This window comes from Coturnix japonica, chromosome 2, assembly GCF_054131305.1.
Source record: "Coturnix japonica strain WE chromosome 2, WE-NBRP24, whole genome shotgun sequence".
Classification (NCBI taxonomy): domain Eukaryota; kingdom Metazoa; phylum Chordata; class Aves; order Galliformes; family Phasianidae; genus Coturnix; species Coturnix japonica.
In genome coordinates, this window is record NC_140664.1 from 134,940,242 (window position 1) to 134,958,301 (window position 18,060).

General features: G+C 46.1%; 1 long non-coding RNA gene across 2 annotated transcripts in view; it reads right to left on the minus strand.

The window, feature by feature from the left end:
* Nucleotides 1-3,638: 3,638 nt before the first annotated feature.
* Nucleotides 3,639-18,060, minus strand: part of LOC107308781 (uncharacterized) — a 95,721-nt gene continuing 81,299 nt past the window's right edge. The window contains exons 2-4 of one of the 2 annotated variants that reach the window (XR_001552906.3): nt 9,739-9,915; nt 5,388-5,482; nt 3,639-4,197 (exon numbers count right to left, since the gene is read on the minus strand). This is a non-coding gene — a long non-coding RNA (uncharacterized LOC107308781). Of the gene's footprint in view, nt 4,198-5,387; nt 5,483-5,572; nt 8,803-9,738; nt 9,916-18,060 lie in introns of those variants that run through there. The other variant, XR_014943208.1, reaches the window with a different exon arrangement.

Here is an 18,060-nt window from a genome sequence, read left to right on the forward strand (position 1 = left end):
TGGACACCTCCAGGCACAGTTACTCCACCACCTCCCTGGGCATTCCATGAACAAGAGCAAGGCAGGGACCAGCTGGCCAGCAAGCATGGAGAACTGGCTGGTCCATCAGCATGAAGGATCAGTCAGTGCACGGATCTCTTACTACAGAAGAACAGTGGTTACTGTAGTAAGATAAAACCACAGGAAGATGGAGTTTATTTTTCTCAATGCTCATGGAACTATTTACATTTATACTGCCCATTGCCTGTATTTCACTGCAGGATTTAAGACAGAGAGTTTGATCCTCTTTTATTTAAACTCAGATAAACCAACTTGCATGGATATATTCCATGCAAAAGCAAACTATTCCCCGGTGCATGCTTTAAAGCCTTTCCTGCTGCTGCTTCCTGTTCCTCCCCCTGACTTGCCGTGAATCCATCATAAAGTGGTGCCCAGTTCTTTCCAGGAGAGCCTTCATTTCTCAGTGTCTGATCTCCTTTAACACATGGGTTAACACTAATGGAAACACACTAAGTGGCATTAGGAAGTGAAGCAGGGAAGCAGCTCTACCCCATCATTTCACTAATTGCTTCACTGCTAGTTCTGTGCTTCCTATTCCTTTGACATTCCTTTGAAGTCGTAGTGGGATGCTCTGACATATCTGGTACATCAGGGAGCACTGAAAGGTTACTGCTTCCTAGCTAAATAGGAACAGAGGAACTGCTAATTCCCTTCATCTGGTATCCATCACACCGCAGAGGTCAGTGCTGTGCACTGGGGAGGATGCCCAACTGGACACTCGATGGAGTTGGTAGCTACAGAATGCTGTGTATCCACTCCAAGCCTCTGGAGTAGAAGTGAACATGGAAAAGTAAGTCTGGATTTGCTGTCACTTCAGGGACAAGGGTGAGAATGCTTGATGGAAGGTGCACATATGGAGGGAAGGTGCACATATGGAGCTGCAGGTGTAGACGAGCCATGCTTTGAATAGGATCCTGATGAGTGTTTGAGGCGACTAGATTTTTTACTGTGCATGAGCCGTGGTTGTGCTGAAAAACCCACAGACAGTCCTGCTGCTGAAAGGGCTCTCCTAACAGTGCCTTCAGTAGGTTTGCATTTCTCCCTCCCCTTTGTTAATAAGAACGTGTCAAAAAGAAACCAGAATTTAAAAAAAAACAGACTTTGCACAGGTATCCTAGGAAGCAGTAACTGGAACAAAGTACTGGGCTGACTTCTCTTGTTTCTTAGTCAGGCTTTGTAACCTGCGTGACACATCCTGATCATAGAATCATAAAATCCTTAAGGCTGGAAAAGACCACAAAGTTCATTAAGTCCAACTGTTGACCCATCTCCGCCATGCTCACTGACCATGTCAGTGGTTACCAGGATGAAGTCTATGGTTATATCTGCACTCTGCTCCAGGTTAAACAGTGCATGCACATCAAAAATCCTCTTCCCAAGGCAGGCTGCCATATAGACTTTTATTTAGAACTCCATCCCTGAGCAGAACAAGTGTTGGAGGTGCTCCAAAAGGTTGAGGAACTTGGTTCAAGTCTGAGTGGGTGTTTTGTGGTCTGGATCTATGCTTGCAAATGTACACTGGGCTGGTTTTGTACATGCTGTACATGCCCTGATTTTGGCTGGCTTCAAAATGCCCCCAGAAATGGCAAAGACACTCAGCTTTACCAATCAAACCCACAGCTATCCACTGTAATATAGATGTAGCCTCAGGAAAGCATGTGATGGAAGTCAGATGAAGTAAATCAGCACCAAAAGGACTTAATCCCTTATTAGAAAGAGGTGTGGTGCTCTCTTCATCACCTAGACATTAAATTAAGACCAGTCTGCCTTCCAGGAGCAGAGTCCCATTCAGCTGTGATCTGTGGGCTGCAGTGCAGGACTTGGCACTGATGCAGCCTGTGGTCTCCTCTGTGCAGAGATCAAACACGACTGCTTCAACTGTCCATTTAGATCTATTTTCCTGCTGTGCAGCTGGCACTGAGTTGTTTGGGAATGAGATTCAGTCAGATTTTTGTTGCAGTTGTTCCCTTTTATTTTTTTTTCCTATAAGAGGTTATCATTTCATGTTCATCTTCCTAGCCCACACTGTGAGTAGCCGGGATGACACAGAAAATGTTTCTGGAGTTCCTCTCAAAGCACAGATCCTCTCTTCCAGGATCCTCGAATCTTATGTTTCAGGTTGGATATCAGAAAAAGGTTCTGCCTTAGAAGGTGGTGGACATGGAACAGGTGGTGGAGTCACCATCTCCATTTAGGGAATATGATGTGGTTCTGAAGGATATGGTCAGTGGGCATGGTGGGGATGGGATGGTGGCTGGACTTGGTGATCTTGGTGGTCTTTTCCAGTCCTAATGATTCTGATTCTATGATTCTAGGGATGCACTGAGTTTGGATCCATGACACTGTGTCCCCAAAGAGCAACAAAAACCTATTAGTGACAGTGGTGGGCATCCCACCACCATTCAGGAGTACTGTGGGTGTGAAAACCATGCACAAGTCATGCTACAGCTTTGCAGGAATGTATGTAATGTATGAAATAGTACCTGCTGGAATACACTGGTTCCAGATGTCTGAGTATTTCATAGTAATGCTTCAGCCAGGATCCTTTCCTGGCTACAGTCAGGGACAAGGAAAGGCCAGTGAGTTCAAGTGTCTTTGGCTGGCTTAAATGAGCAGAGTTCCACTGAGCTCAATTAATTTTGGATTATTTCTATCCTCTGAAGAGCCTGTGTCTGTCACAGGGCTGAACTCTTCCCAACAGAGGACTTCAGTCATGGACTCAGCAGAAGGGTTGGACTCACTTTTAGTGATGGGTCAAGCAAAGGCCTGTGCATTGGATTTTAGAATGCATACATGCATGTTCAAATAAACACATGAGCATGCACTCACACAATAATTATGTGAGATGTATCACTCTTGTATTTGGAAACATTGAGGGAATTTGATGGGAATCAAAAGAATAGATAACTATGAACAGAACAATAGAATCCTACCTACAGTTATCAGAGGCTGAGATCCTTTCTGTGGGATTTTTAAGAACACTTTGTGAGCTTTAGGAGTGTCATGCCCTATAGCTTGATTTAAAAATACTATAGTAAGTTTACTAATTGTAGTGTACATATCCAGTAATCCTTTTCTTTTGTGGTGGGGCAGGATGAAGTCCCCAGCCTCCTACAACCTGCACTTGTTTATGCTCCTATCGGTGTGTGCATTGATCTTTTCTCTTCCAGCCACTACTGCTTTGCTTACTGTCGCATCATTCAGGCTGGCTTTCACACCACAGAAACACTCCTTCTTATTTCCCATTTGGAGGCCAGAACCCACTTTACAGCCTGATCCTGTTGGATGTGTGATGGAGGATGGGGCACCTGAGCATCCTATGGGACACTGTGTGAGCCAGGGGCACCACTGCTGCCAGCATGGGGGAGATGTGCTGACCTGATCCACCACTCTGATTTGCATGTGCAGTGTTAAGGGAAAACGCTGTATCCTATTAAATTAACAAACTAGCACATTCCACCAGCCAGTTCTCATGCCCTCCAGGCATCCTCTGGAGGTTTCCGCGACATGCCAATGAAACATTCAAACTACAAGACAGCCCAGTCACTTCCCATCCATTTTTTATGGTACCATGGAAACAAAGTGAGCCTGGCAATTCCTTTGTTAGGTTTTCAATAAATCACTCCACAGCTGTAAGAGGTACATGCCTCCAATGCCCCTGGGTTTCACTGGGGTCCTCTGGGCTATTCAAGCTGCTGCTGTCCGTGCTGTCACCTTGTGTCTTCTGCTCCCTACGCAGCCATGGAGGGTTTTGCAGCAGACTGGCTCTTTTCAGGCACTGTATGCACAGATATGGCTTGGCTCTGCCTTTCTGGAAGCCATTCTTCCATAGACTGATGCAAAGAATCACATGGGAAAATAATTTTGCAACACCATCTCCAGTCAGAGTGGAGACTGAGGGCAACAGGGCAGACTCAGTGACTCCACTGCTGCACAAGTCACCTTTTGTCCTGCTGCTGGGGATGCTTCCTCACCCACCCATTTCTGGGCTTTGATGCATCCATCAGAGCAGACCATTCACATTTTCCATCTTAATGCCACTCTCTTCTCACAGTCAATGATCGTGTGCATGTCTGTTTGCACAACCCTTTCTATTCTGCTCCAGACACTGCTGAGGTGTGAGTAATCACAGCTGTCCTGGAGGAGAAAAGGGGAAGGGAAGGGAAGGGAAGGGAAGGGAAGGGAAGGGAAGGGAAGGGAAGGGAAGGGAAGGGAAGGGAAGGGAAGGGAAGGGAAGGGAAGGGAAGGGAAGGGAAGGGAAGGGAAGGGAAGGGAAGGGAAGGGAAGGGAAGGGAAGGGAAGGGAAGGGAAGGGAAGGGAAGGGAAGGGAAGGGAAGGGAAGAAACACATTGGTTTCAGAGGGGTCTGTATCAGGTCCTTCATCGTTTCATTTTAGCATTCACTGAGGGTGAAAACACATCCTACAACTCCAAGCTGCCACTGGGGAGGCCTGTTCTGAATTGGGCTGTCCAGGCATTTTCCTTTGAAGGACCTCTAGTTGGAGTTGTCTCCAAGCAGTGTCCCATGTCCCCATGCTGCCATCCCACCAGCTACCATGAAGTACAGGACCACTGGTACCCACAGGACCTGAAGAAGCAAGACCAGGAGGCTGGTCTCTCCAATAGGGGGGACAGAACTGCTGAGCTAGGATGGAGAAGACTATGCTGGGGGTTATTCATTTACCCCTTTGTCCTTATAAGTACATTTCTGTTGTGGTGACTTAAATTAACCTCCTATTAAATTGCTTTCATCAACAAATTGCCAGAATCTGCCTGGGTGCTCTTGGCACAGTGGGCTTTGTGCCTTTGCCAGGTGGCCTGGCACACACAGCAGCAGCGAGCTGCTTATGGGACCTGGCTTTATTAAACATTAAAGGCTTCAGTTCTCTCCAACAGCTAATAATAAAAGGGATCATTGAAGTTTATTCTGACACAAATGAAGAGACTTAGATTTATTAGGAATCTCCTCAGTGGTGTTTCTTAAATGCAAGAAGATGCATGGGTATGGGCTGATCCCAGCTCCCCTTCAGCATGGCCAGGCACTTTCTCTCAGGACTGGAAACGGAGTTTGTGGGGCCTTCTCCATCACAGACAGCTCATCCAGCTCCCACAGATAGAATCACAGAATCACAGGATCATCGACTCATAGAATGGCTTGAGTTGGAAGGGACCACCAAGATAATTCAATTCCAACCCTTCTGCCATGGCAATGCTGTTAACCACTAGATCAGGAACCAGATCAGGCTACACATGACCCCATCTAACCTGGCCTTGAGGGGGTTGTGGGGCAGTCACAGCTTCTCAGGGCAGCCTGTGCCAGTGTCTCACCTTGTTCCCAGTGAAAAATTTCCCCCACATCTAATCTAAATCTCTCCTCTTTTAGTTTAAAGTATGATCCGTCCTATTGGTGAGTGCTGCCCAGTCTGAAAAAAAAATAAATAAATAAATAAATAAATAAGAGTCTTCAAAGAAAATATCCACCTGTGCAACCAAAAATAGATAATTTTCATTAATTTACTTAATGGTTTGCAGTAATAAGCTTGACATTTTAATTTGCTTGGTCAAAGGGGAATGTCCATCAGAAATAATCATGATGAGGGGAAAAACTAAAACGTTGCTCAGCATCTCTGGATTAGAGACACTTAGAAGGGTCAGGAAAGGAACTGTGATGGGCTCCATCACCACCAACACACCGTGCCTGATGCCCACCAGCCCACCCTGTTCACTCCACACCAGTGGCATTTCTGCCTCCAGAAATGGCTGTTTGCTTTGACATGCATCCACCTCCATATTTGCTCCCTTCAGTGCTGAGGTTTAGTAGGAATCTGGTTATTTTAATGATGTTGTGTCCCTAAGCTCATCCCTACTGTCCTTCTCCCATCCCTAGAGTCCTAGAATCATTGAGGTTGGAAATGGGCACTAAGATCATCTAGTCCAACCATCAACCCATCCCCACCATGCCCACTAACCCATGTCCCTGGGATGTGACCCTGTGCATCTGCTTCCCATCCCTGCTACTGGGGAGGGTAATTTCCAGGCTCTGCACTGACGACTTTGGAGCATTATTCTCCTTTTGTAGTTTCAAAAGAAAACATCTGTGAGCAGCTCGTCACAACAAACCCTTGCCCGTGTCTGATCTCTTACGATAACATGCTCTAATGAGGTTAGAGCTCCCCTCCTGCCTTGCAAATGTTTCGGAGTTGCTCGGGCTGAATGAGACGGAGGTAATTAGAGTGACATGCCTTCATGCACAGAGAGAATGAAGCAGCACAAATTTCCTGATTGGACAAGAGCAGTTTGGCCTCAGCTGAGCGAAATAACCAGGCAGTGATCTAATTCACTTTACTGTTAATAGATTGTTATCTGCAGAGCCGTAGTGCAAACACGATAAGCTGTAAAAAAATAGAGATAAAAGCTCGAGCTGTGAGTGTTGCAGAGAGACACGTTCAGCTTGACTCTAGGCTCTCTGGCCTGGGCTCAGATCCAGTTTCTGCTCACCCTTGGAGCCGACTGTGGTGATAACACTCAAGTGGGGCCATGCAATAGAATTGCTTCGCAAATTGCAGGATCATTTGGCTCCAGTACCAGTTGGGGAATTCATTGGTTTGCCTTGCACAGTCCAAGCCACAGTGGGCAGATCTGGAGACAAAAGCTTCCCTGGGTTGAGGCCTGGGTTCAGCATGGCTGTTTGCCATGCCCCGTGCAGATGGGAGGTGCAGTGGCAGCTGGGTCCCACGGCTGGCTGAGCACATCTGTCCCACGCAGCTGGATCCATCCTATCCCCAGGTACAGCATCCCTTTGGCAGCCTGGCTGCTTGCACATGGCCACAGATACTGACTTCATCTCCGTAACCCCTCCCCATCATTGCCCCAAGATACAGAGGAGGATGCACCCACATGTTGTGGTAAAACAAAACTCTCGTTTTGTACCAGAGATGAACTGTAATGGAAGAAATTGAGGTGAAAACAGGTCTGTGAGTTTTGATTGCACTTAGGGCAGCTGCAGTGCTGTTTTGGTGTGTTTCCAGACTGCACCCGCATATCCCATGCACAAGAATACCATCTTGACATACAGAAGTGGAGATGCTTTGGCCAAGATAGTTTTGTTGCATTTTTCAAGCATACCATATTTTTATGTATACCAGCAGTAAACATCCCTGCCACTCTTTCCTTCTTCCTTGCATGGAGCTCCACTGAGTTCATCACTGCTGCATCTTGCCAAGCCAGATGACAACACAGATAGAGTACACCCCTTTCATGCCACTCAAGGGCAAGTTCCGCCCAAGTTCTAGCTCTGTATCCCTGTATTTCCCAGTCAGAATGTGAGATTTACACCCTTCACCAGTGCAGGTCCTGGATGGCTGCAGGAATGTCACCCGTAGGACTCTGGTGGATTTGTGGATGACCAGTGTGCTGCAGGAAGGGTTTTATTGAGATCTGCCCAAGGGCGCAGTTTGACAGGGCATGGTGGGTCAGCTGAGTAAGAGAAGACACCTTGCTTATGGCCATGGGGTACAACCTCACCCCTACACTACCTATCTCTTCCCATAACCTCCACACTGCCCTGTTCTTATACAAAACACACTGTGTCTCATATCTGTTTTTTTTTCTCTCCTCGGGCAAAAAAGTTGTCAGCTTCCCAGTCAGGTTTCAGTGTGTCAAAAAACACAATCTCTTCAGCCAGATTTAGTCTGCTTTTGCAAAGTGAGTGTACTTCGCTGCTTCATTGACAGCTTCATTAGAGGTGAGACAAGTTCTTCTCCATCTCTCCCCAGACAGAGCTCTTATCAAAGTATAACTGCAGTTCCTCGTGGTCAGCCTCTTCAGAGCTCTCCCAGGAGTTGCTGGGTCGCTCCAGGTCTCATTTCCCCAACAGTATCATGGAGTATGTCAGAACTTTTTCTTCCTTTTTCACCTCATTAGATGGCAAAGCAATGATGGAGTCCAATGGATCCCTCCTATGTATTCATATATCCTCTACATCCCAGATGGATCCTTGTACAGCAGATATCAATAGGTGTTAATCCACAATACATCACTTTGCCCAAGCAGTGGGCACCCAAGCTACAGAAATAATAGTTAACATAGGAATACTCAAAAGTCAGCAAATTCTACAAACTGGGATGCATGCCCAGTGTGTCTTGCAATCAGCCAGGCCGGGCCACTGGGAGCATGGTCTCTGGCCATTGAAATTGATTCAAGCCCAAGTGCAGGCTGATGTTTGAGTCAAAAAATTGTCCCTAGAGGGAGATATGGACACAGGCACCCTGCCCTGAAGAGGAGGAGGATTAAACATCAGCATGCAAGCTCTGCCAGCTGCTGCCTGTGCCAAGGAGTAAACCTTGGCACGTGCTATTTAATAGTATAGACATAACCTTGGAGAGTCTTCAGCCCACCCTTTGCATCCTGCCTCTGCATGAATGCCATGCCAAGTGCATGGAGAGCAGCCTGACTTTCATCGGGAATGCCAAGCCCTGCTGAAAGCAGAGGAGACACACACCGGCTCCTGCTCAGCTGGAGAGTCTGCTGAAGGCCACAATTTTCCAATTGCTTGAAGAGTTGTCATTAGATGGTTTAAGATGACAGATTGCTAAATTGCTTTAAGGCTGGTGCCAAGCAGTCTTCAATAGGGCATTCTTCGCTGTAAGGATATGTGTGTGCTGCAGTCCTCCAGTTGGTAGAGAATAGGAAAATCATAGCTTGGCTTTGAGGATCCTGAGATGCTGGGAAGGAGCTCATTTTGCTGTGAAAATAAGGGGGGAAAGACTCAGGAATGGAAAGAAAAACATCTGAGAAGAGAGCACTAAAATCCCTCTGCAATTTGATTTTCTCGCCAGTGTCTTTCAGTGCACTCACTGCTGGCCCTTTCCTTCTGCATCAGAAGAAGTTGGTATTTATACAGCCTTGTTCAGACCTTGCAAGGGTCTGATGGGAGACTGTCCTGGAGGAAACATTTCTGCCTGTGACCTGTGCAAAGGAGAAAGTGAGCAGTGGGACCAAAGGGAGCCATCACCTAGGAACAGAAAATAGATGTCTTTAGTGGAGGGGTCTGAGCATTGCTAATCTCTGGGGTCTTCTGCTGTGGTTCTCACCATTGCACCATCTCTGAAGAGATGACACCCCAGGACTGGGGTTTGCAAGGAAATTCTTATCAGGTTTGTGTTTGAAGACTGTCGTGGTAGGTGTAATGGATGCGATGTCTGTGCTGGCTATCAGTGGTGGTCACTCTGCATGCTGGAAACTGCACAGTGCTGGTGGAGCTGGTCTCATCCCTTCCTGAAGCACTTATCAAACATCTAGAACTGCCTGCTAACCCAGCACCCAGTAAATGGCCAGTGGTGGAGCACCAGCAATGCCTCGTCAAGGTACTAGTGACACCACTTGGCACTGACAAGGAGACCATGGACTTGTCAATGTCCTCTCCTTGCTCTCAGTCAGTTTATTGCTTTAAGCTGAGACTTTTCACAGAATCAAAGAATGGTTACAGTTGGAAAAGACCGCTGAGATCACCAAGTCCATCCCCCGCCCATCCCCACCATGCCTACTGACTACATCCCTCAGTGCCACATCTAACCATTTCTTGAACACCTCCAGAGACAGTGACTCCACCATCTCCCTGGGCAACCTGTATCAGTGTATTAACACCCTTTTGGAGAATAATTTTTTCCTAATATCCAACCTTTGAATCCTCTGATCCTGGAAAGATGATACCACTCAGTGCGTCCAGCCCCTTCTTGTCTCCCCCCAGGAAATGCCTCTTCTCTCTTTATTTGCCGTGTTTCATCCAAGTCTCTAGGCTGATGAATGCTTGCCAAGCACACTTTCCAATGGGTTCTCTGAATGCACACTTTCACCCCTGCAAAATTAAGACATGTGACCTTCATAAATCCCTATCAAAGGCCTTTATTCTTCTGCTATTCTTCTTGCTGTTGTTCACATTAAGCATGCATGTGACAACCAGATAAAAGGCATCATTCTCGAACAAGCTAATTCAAGTTAACCAGTGCAACAAGAAGGACTGAGCAGCACCAAAGCGCTCTGGCATTTTGATGTGCAATGGGGGTTTGAGCCTCCAGCTCATTTTCAGTTTCTAAAACCCCAAGTGTTGGCCAGATATTCCCTAAGGTTTGGCAGGAAGCAGAAATGGAAATGGCTTCCTATGCATCTGTGTCCCAGGATTTTGGTGTAGGAGGTGAAGGGAAGCTTGAAATACATGTTTTTGAAGGAGTAAGTATTGATCCTGCTTTGGGGTGTATACCGGGAACCTCACCCATGTGGATTCCTTAGCATCAATAAGGTAGAATATCACTGTTCAGTATTTCTTTGTCTCTGAACACATAGAAGGAAACTCTGGGACACCCATCCTGCTGCCAAATTTGGCTGAAATAAACATACACATCTGTGCATACACATATTTTAAAGTTTTCTTTAACTGTACAATTAGAAGAAACTACAAATGGAAAACTGTTATCAAAATTGTCTGGTATTTTATTACTTTCTGGCTTTGGGTCTTTTTTAAACACTGATACTTCAGGGATGTATGCTAGGAAATGAAACTCCAGCACCTTGGGCAAGAAGATGCTGTTAAGTGCAGGAAAGATGATGGACATAAATAGCGTGAACATTCACTCCCTCATAGACCCTAAACCACAGGTGGTGTTACTATCTGCACTGTCTGTCTCCCATTTCCTAATCCCCTGTGAAGGTATGGAGCAGACAGAGGCATCCCAGCTCACAGAGTCTGAAGGGATGTCCAGCCCTTCTGAGCAGGGTCCTGATTTAACTAATTCCCTCTGAGTTCCACCTGCAATGGCATGCAGGCTCCTAAGCCCTGCTGGGAGATGACATTTAGGATCTGAATTGTGTCAGTGCCCTGGAAAAATGTTTTCCATCAAGATGAGGGATGTGAAAAGCCAACTGATACAAACTCAGAGACTAAGAGATAAAACCTGTGGTACTTGCTGTAGCTGCCAAAAGATGACAGATAACACTGCAAGCTGAGCAGGATGAAGGTCACATTTGCAGCAGCTTCCAGGGAGTAATCTCAGAGGAACTGAACAACCAGATCAGCCCATGGGGTTGCTCCTTCTTGCTTCCTTAAGGTTTTATGTTCCCAGTCCCAATATTCTTAGTGCTGAGTTTCCCAGTGATGGTAGAATCTCATTCCATAGGTAATGGGTAAAGCCCAACACACAGCTTTGATTCCTGCATGGTGCTGGGAGATGCTCCCACCTTTATGCTTAATTCCCATCATGTGGTGAATGTAGAGAGATTGGGAGTGACAACAGCCATATGATGGTAATAGAGTGAGGCTCCTTAGATGCTGTCCTGACAATAGGGCCCTGGGGACCTCTTTTTGTACTCCAGGTTGATGCCTGGAGCAGCCAATGCTGGAGATGAAATGTTGTCCCAGTACTTCTCAGTAGTTTCTCACTGGGCTTGACATTCTCATCTCCTCACCGCCCCTGGCAAACTCCTCTCGTGGTGACTCTTCATCTCCCAGCTCCACACAAGGAAATTAAAAACCCCCATGTTGTTCTTTAATCTGGTCTGTGCGCCAGCTGCACTGGGGGCTGTCGCATGGGAAAGTCTGCAGATGCTGCTCAACCCACCTCCTTCGGCAGCATTCCCCTTTCCTGCTGCACTCCTTGAAGCAGACAAAGGAAGAGGGAGCAGGGGAAAATAACAAAGGAATGCAGAAGAAATCACGGCAGAGAAATGCTTTCTGATTGCCACCACTAAAGGGAAGACCTGGGGAAAGCTGGAAAGTTTGTCTGCTTGCAAAGGGCAAATTCATCATTCCTGTGGCCGCTGCAGGGTTAGAGGAAGATGAGGAGAAAACAGAGATTGTGTCTTGGGCCACTTCAACAAGTGCTGCCCTGTTGCCTTGGACACGTGGCATCTCAGTCCAGGGAACCACCTTCTCAGCTGCCTCCCACTCTGTGCCAAAGGCCCTACAACATATATTGTTAAAACCTAGGGCATGTGGTTGCCCTGGGAAGGATATTCCTGACAGCTCTACAGTAGCATCCCAGATGTACTTTAATCATCTAATAGAGAACTCCTGCATGCTCCTCCTTTAAAGCTGGGTGATGGCAAGTGTCACAGCTTCCTTCAGGATAAAACAGCTAAACATTTCTGTATGCCTCAGGTAATCTCCTATCCGCCCACCAAAAAGATAAAGATTTGACCCATGAAGTTCCACTGGGTCATTCTTCCAAAATTTCCACGTAAATGTATTATCCGGTCACATCTCACCTCTGTACATCTGCTTACCCTTTTCCCTACCCAAATTCTACTCCTTGCAAATCTTCATTAAAAACCAGTACACAATTTGCATGCCAGCCAGAGGCTGAAAAGCGCAGCAGAGGCTAATCCAGACTATAGACTGAATGATAAGTTACTCTGTGGAAGAGCAGCTATACTCAGTTACTTTGTTCCCCTCCATTATTGCCAAGTTCTCTGGGTTCAGAGCTGCTGCTGCCCTGCCTGATAAATTGAAGGACTTCACAGGCATATTAACACAGCTCGCCCATAGCCAGTGAGCAGACGATTGATTACATGTCAGAAAGTCATACAATGGGCAATTTTGCTCTCAGGCTTTGCCTCCATTTCTCAAAATATGTGTTACAGAGCAAAGAAATCAAACGTTAAAGAAAAGATTGGATGCGTGGAAGTTGCTTGCAACAGGCTTGGTTTCTTTGTCTCTGCTTTTGCACAGAATTAAGTATCTTGTTGGGATTCATAGAGGAACAAAGCCAGTCAACTGATGTCTTGCAACAAGAGAGATTTCCAAACCAAACGTGAGAATGTGTCAAAACACTTCTGCTCCAAACCATGACTTTCAATGACATTCTCCCATTTACCAGCTTTAAGCAAGCAGCTTGTCCTTCCCTCCCTCCTCCATTTTCAAATCACCGTTTGTAAATGTTTAGGCTTTCGCTCCAAATGTTATCATTCACGTCAAAAATGTTGAAGTCTTTCCCTGAGACCTGTCACCTTTTGTCAGTCTCTGTTATTCAGTGAAGACACTCAAGTGTGCTTACTGCCGAGCCACCTTTTTCACATTGTGCCAGGATGAAGCTGAACACTGAGGGGTTGCAGCTTTTGGGGGGACAGAAATTCCACTCCCAGGGAACTGAGAAGCTCGTGTGTTTGATGGGAAGGCCCTTTTCATGACGACTGAGATATTGTTACTACCTCTATTGCAGTAGGAGCTGGAGGTTGCAGTGGGTTTTGCTGGTCCATTGTGCTTCTTGCCGAACAAACACACAGTGCTGCTATCAAAGAACCTGGAGGCTCAGTCAAGAAGACAAAGAAGCAAAGGGAAAGGAGGCAGGGAGAGGTGAAATGACTCACCCCAAATCACACCACAGGACAGGTCAGAGCCAGCAGGGGGACCGGCATTTCCAGATTTCCAGTCTGGAGATGGCATGACAGTCATGTCAAGGAAGGAGTGAATAACGATGTGGTTTTTTTGGGCAGTCACCTTATCAGCTGACATCAGGAGGATCAACCTGTTCTCTCCTGCCTGCTCCTGGATGTCTTTTCAGTTAGTCCTGACAGCTTGTACACCAACAAAGAAGGACTCTACATCTCCACGCTTCTTGAACACCTCCTTGGACAGTGACTCCACCACCTCCTTGGGCAGCCTGTGCCACTACATTGCCACTCTATATGAGAAGAAATTGTTCCTAAAATCTAACCTGAACCTCCCCTTGCACAACTTGAGGCCATTACCTCTCATCCTATTGCTGGTACCCACAAGAAGAGGCCAGTTCACATGCTCACTACCATCTCCTTTCAGGGAGAGATTGCAGAGAGTGATAAGGTCTTCCCTGAGTGTCTACTTCAGACTGAAGACCCTCATGTTCTACATGAAATCCCCAAAGCTGGAGACACTGCATGAATTAGGACAGAACAACTCCAAAACCTGGAGCAGATTTACCATCTGGGCAAAGCTGAATGTGACAGACCTCCCCCATTAGCACCAGCTGGAATGGCATGGCCTCCAAAACTAAGTGACATGCACTGCACAGGGTTGTGCAATCACAGGGATGACTGGGTAGTGCTACACTGAGTTATACTACTGAACTTCAGCAGAAGGCATGATCCGGGGGCTGTGCAGCGTGGGAGCATCCCTTCTCCCTGCTGTGGGTCAGCCTTTTCTGTGCCAGATAGAAAAACAAAGCAGTTTGGCTCATCTGCTCTGGGGCTGCTGAGCAGCACACACCTCCTGCACCTCCCCAGGAGGAACAACAGGCTTTTCTTCTCTAGCCTGCAGCAGCTGAGCTCACTGAAGAGGTGATCAATATCTATCGACCATCACTATTTCCTTCAAGTGTCCCCAGCCCCTGTGGTTATATATCTGCTCTCCTTTCTTGGCCTGCTTCCCACAGCAGGAATTCACCTCATTCTCCTCCAAAGACAGATCCAGAAAGGGGTTTCTCAGAGCCAGTGATAATTCACAAGGCAAAATGATGATATTACAAGATATGCTTGCCTCTGTTTTTCAACTGCTCTGGAAATTTTGGCTTTGTGGGTAGAAAATAGCAGGTATCATAGACAAAAATGCTGTTCTGATGCCTGTAATGTACAGAAACAAAATTCTTACCACTGCTACACAAAAGGTTTTGCTATATCCTTGCACAAGGAAGGGAGGATAGTGAAGAAAGGGGTATCTCCAGTTGTTAAAGATAGGGGACATCCCCTAAATCTTTAACCCAGCCAATCTGAGATCTCACACTCCCTGCAGGCACCTGCCCTCCCCCTGCAGGCAGCTGGCCCAGAAAAATAAGCCAGCAGAAACTCTTCCAAACAAGCCAATAATTTCCTGCTGGTTGAGTTCCCTGAACCAGCTCACCCCAGGGTGAGCTGTGCCTCACTCTCTGCCAGGCAAGGAGGGGGAACATGCAGCTGCTGAGGGACAAACAAGGATCTGAGGCTGAGATTTCTTCATTAGGATGAAATGAGTCTGTAATCTGGCTGAGGGCACTGTCACAACTGTGGCAAAAGATCATGGAAGGTCCACATATCTTTGCATAGCACCTAAATGGATGAGCAGCTCTGTTTGGGGATCCCACCTGAATCATCCTACCCCTCCAACCCTGAAAAACAAGCAACTGCCAGCCAAGGAGAGAGGGAAGAAAGAGCAATACTCCAGATCCAAAGCAGGCAATGAATGAGCAGCAAGTTAGGAAGTTTGTGCAAAGCAGCCAAATTCTGGGGATCCACACACCATGGCCCATTCTGAGTGCATCTTTTTCAGATAAAATCTCCAATCCACTCCTTCTCTCTGTCCTCCCCACCCCCCAGTGTTTACAGCACTCAGAGTCTGATTTAGGTGGTTTGCTGTGGCTTTCATCTCAGTGCATCAGCATTTTTAAATTAGTCACAGGTGACTCAGAGGGTTACAAGAATGATGTTGAATTACCAGATATACACAGCCCATATACTTTATTGCCTCATTTTTGTATCTTCTTTATGGCCTGCGATAGTGATGACCTTATAGTCCATGGCTGAAGAGCCAGTTAAACTTGTTCTCTGTCAAAATAGTAATTAAAAAATTCCTATAGGGTAGGAAGCAAGCCTTTACTCTCCAATATATATCTTCTCCCAACAAGGCCTAGACAGCAACAGAAAACAATGTGCACAACCATCTCCAATGAGCACATGCCAGGCAGAGCTCAGTCATATGCAGTATTATATTAAACAAATATATATTAGTCTTAACAACATGCAACTTATGTCAGGGCCAGTAAAATACAGCAGTTTCTCTTTGGTCACCAAGTGATATTTGATCTGATTGAAAAGAAGGAATATATATATATGTATATATACAAATACACTTAGTGAACACTTTGTGCTGTTCTTTTAAATGAAGACGACAGCTCCTTCCTTTTTTAAATCTCCTTCTCTTTATAATGTTTCACCCATCAAAATGGAGGAAAAGGGAATGAAAAGGAAGGGAAAATACAGTGACTGAGGGTATTTGGTGATTGGGACCATGAAAGAAATAGAAGCTACCCCCAGAACTATAATTATTTGTTGGGGGAGGGTCAGGGAGGAGTCAATTTTTGTCTCCTCAAAGTCTACAACAGTACCAGTTTCATAAGGTCATGTGTTTAGGACAGGGCCTCACTGATGGCTCATCTTGGAAAATATTGGTGGACAGTTGGACTGGATGAACTTAGAGGTCTTTTTGAACCTTGGTGATTCTGTGATTCTATGCTTTCTCTCCATTTCCACCCCTTCTGCCCCATACATAATTGGAGGAAGAGGAAGAGGTGATGCATCATACCAATCTGAAGCTCAACGAGTGCTGGGAAGAACCTTCCAAAAGTGCTAGAAACAACCCTAAAAATATCACACCCCACAGTTTTCTTTGTCCTGATACATTCCTTATTCCTACACCCCTCCCCCACTAAAAAGAGACTTTTCCCTTGGATTGATGGGTCACATGCAGCTCACCAGCACGTGGTCCCTGATGGGCGCCAGGTGTTTTTATTACCAATTAGGAGTAAATTCTCAGAACAAGTGGAAGTATGGGATGAATCGCATCCTTTTCTTTTTCTCCTCCCACCCCATTCAGGTTCCTTTTTATTGGTGTCATTTACAGGTTACTAACCAAGTTGAAACATTCAAGCTGAAAGTCCAGCAGTTAAAAAGCAGCAAGGCATTCAAAGCTTGCTTCCCATGCAATTTCTTAAAGTGCTGCACTAAGGAAACATTCAGGAGAGTGAAGCTTTGCCTTTTATATATCCCTGCAGACTTACACTTTCTAATAGACCCATCTAAATCAACTAAGTAATCCCCAGCCAGGGCCAGGAGTCGTCGAGAATGGCTCCAAGGCAACTGATGCAGCCACAACTTTCCGCTGGAAGTTAATGAACTTTTAAAAACATTTTGGGAAGTGATGTATGCACAAGGCTCCTTGGTGTATCACGGTTAATATAATGTGTTCCTTTCCCTGGGGGAGACCCCATCTGAGCTGTCAGCTGTATGATTGTTCTACAGGAAATTCTTTGTGATGTATGCAATCCTTTCTCTCCCTCCTTTTGTTTTGTGGGGGAAGCAAATGGTGACCAGCTCCCACTCGTGTAAATTTTATGCTTCGAGGAATCTGAAGGGCAAATGAACAGAGGGGAAAAAAATTCTGTTTGGCTGAGTGGGAGGATGAGAATCATAGAATCATTAAGGTTGGAAAAGACTACTGAGGTCATCAAGTCTGCCAGCTCATCTTCACCATGCCCACTAAACCATGTCCCCCTACCATGTCATGGTGCTGCCTTGAACATCACCGATGGGGCTGAGTATCCATTGGAGTTGTAGCTGCACTTGAGTCTGCAGATCACTGCATGGGGACATGGGCGACAAGAATCCGTGGTACCCTGAAGATACTCCTCTAAATGCTGCTTTTGAACACAGAGTTTGCTTTTCTGTACGCACAGCCTTGCACTCTTCACTCCCAGAGGGATCCCCTTCAATTTGGGTGGACTAAAAGCATCCTCTGAACCATGACCAGTTAAGTACACAATCCATATCTCTCAGCATGAATAACCCATATCATCCTCATTTGCTAGCCTGCGCATTTCTGTGTCATCTGTAATGACATAAATGTTTCCTAACCCCTATATACACTGCCACAGTGCCAGATGACTTATGCAAGACATCAAATAGCACTGGAAGAGGACTAGTCTCTGGGGAAGTCATATCAGAATAGCGCTACCCATTGGAGACATGGCATGAATGGCTTCCAAGATGCAGCAGTGAACTTCCCCAACTAACAGTTGTCCTGGTGATGCTGCAAAAGATATGCTTTCAGAACCAAATTATGGGTGACATTCCTTGAATATGTTTTATAAATAATATCAGTGTGGCTGTATTCTTCAGCCCCAGTCTATGATCATGAGAAAGATACCAGCAAGCTGTTCTCAGCCTCCCCTGACTCACTCCATCCAAGAAGCATTCAAAATTTCTCCATTTCTGAAGGAAGATTTGC